Source organism: Belonocnema kinseyi, chromosome 3 (genome assembly GCF_010883055.1).
Source record: "Belonocnema kinseyi isolate 2016_QV_RU_SX_M_011 chromosome 3, B_treatae_v1, whole genome shotgun sequence".
In the NCBI taxonomy this organism is placed as follows: domain Eukaryota; kingdom Metazoa; phylum Arthropoda; class Insecta; order Hymenoptera; family Cynipidae; genus Belonocnema; species Belonocnema kinseyi.
Genome location: NC_046659.1, coordinates 101,183,406 through 101,185,550, shown reverse-complemented (window position 1 = coordinate 101,185,550; position 2,145 = coordinate 101,183,406).

Sequence of the window (2,145 nt, the reverse complement as noted above, 5' to 3'; positions counted from 1 at the left end):
TTTTAACGTCAACTGTCTAAAATAGGTTTTCACAAGACCGAACTAGATAGGACTTTTAAATCCAAAAAACAACAAAATCGAAATAATAAATAAATTACCTACTTAAGAAGTGCTTTACAAATCTAACACGATTTTTGATCGTTCTACCCATGCAACGAATATATAAAAATTTTAGCAAAAAAGTTTACCCGTGTAAAAAAGTTTTGCAAAAAGGTCTCTTGTTCTTTTTTGTGATATATTGCATCGTCTAAAAGAAAAAAATTATGTTTTCTGAAGAAAAATTCTTCTAGCCTAAAAAATGATTTAGTCCGCTTAAAACTGATAGGAGGCCTTCATTAAGCAGAACATATAAAAAAATATTGCAAAAAATAAAAAACGGTGGACTTTTCAAAACATCCTTTTTTCATATTTTCAAAATTCGAAGCAACAAATTTAAAGGATCTTTTAAAAAAGCCCGCATTAAAAATTTTTTTCAATAAAAAAATGCAAAGGAACTAGGATTCTTAAAGAAAATTTAAATAATTGGTATAGGTAAAAAATATATAATTTTAAATAAAAAATGGGTGATTTTTTAAAAAAAGGATGTCAAGATGTCAATAACTCTGTACGGCTGTAACTTTGTGATGAACATTGAGTGATGAACTTCTTGATAAACTATTTTTATTAAAAGAAAAAGAAATCCTATGCAAAATTTGTGATTCAAAATGAATAATAGTATAAAATAAAAACAGTTTACAGTTTATGAATGAAAACTTCTTTATTAAATTACATGAATTAAAATATAACTTGAAGTTTAAAAAGACTTTCAAATAAGAAAATAAAAGAATTATCTGAAGCTTTTGGGAATTTAAAATAACGTATTGCAAGACTTTTGAAAAAAGTAATGCCAACAAAATGTTAGAAATTCGAGAAAAGTGTAGTTTCATTTTTACCTTTGTTTTCATAGGTAAAATATTTCTTTTCAATAACAATAAAAAGGGCATAAAAAATGCTACCAAAACCGTAGAAGACGAAACTAGATAACAACCTTTTTTTAAAATAAACAAATGTCAATCCTATTATTCACCTTAGTTTCTTTGAAAAAAATCTGCTTTCTGTTAAGTCGAAAATGAAACAAAAAATGTTTCCAAATTCAAAAAAGTGATATTTATTTTAGAACTTTACTTTTGAATTTAAAATAATTATTTTTTCAAAAAACGTTAATGATTAGAGAAAATCTTTTGACAAATCTTATCGAACCTGCAGAAGCCATGAACAGAAAAAGCTTAGCTTTCTGTTAAGTCGAAGATGCTACAAAAAAAGAAGTGCCTACACTGCCGTACAAAATAAAAAAATACATAAGTGACATTGCCCTTTAGGTCGACTTCTTCATTGCCAAATTTAAGTCACTTACGTATGTTTTTTGAGTTTGTACGGCAGTATACATACCGAAAAAATCTGGTTTTTGAACCAAAATTTCGGTAAAAAAATAGCACCTTTTTCTGCTCTGAGTTGTATTGAAAAACCCGTCTATTTTTATCACAATTTGGGTGTCCGTTAGCCACGGCAAAAAAAGCTTGAAGGACAAATATTCCTTTTCTTTTTCCAAAGAATGTTTATTATTAGTGTAAATCTCCTGAAAAATGCTTTCCATACTACTACTCAATTTCTTATGGTTAGATGTTTTAAATAGCAAGAATCAAAACGAACGAAAAGCTTTTATGGAATTTCCAGGAATTTAAAATTGTTGGTGTTATTCAAAATAAAAACCTAGGAGACATAAAAACACAATAAGAACATTTTTCAGATTTTAATGAATAATTCAAAGTAAAGATCACAAAATAATATACCTTTAAATTTAATTGTTATGTCTGGTTGACTGGTTCATTATAATGGTAGAAATATTCGCAAGTTTTCCATTTCAATTATAATTCAAAATTATTAAGGAATTCATTGAATGAACATTGCCTATAATTTTGAAATTGTCGCTGAACCAGTTTGCCAATAATCAAGACAAAAATACTTTCATTCCCAATATTTGGGCAATGTTTCCTTGTTTCAAGAATTCATTATCGTCTTGAAGTATATTGAAAACCTTGAATATTCATTGCACATAAAAACACCAATTGTAGAAAGTATAGAGCAATAAATAAAACTTTCCGTTCA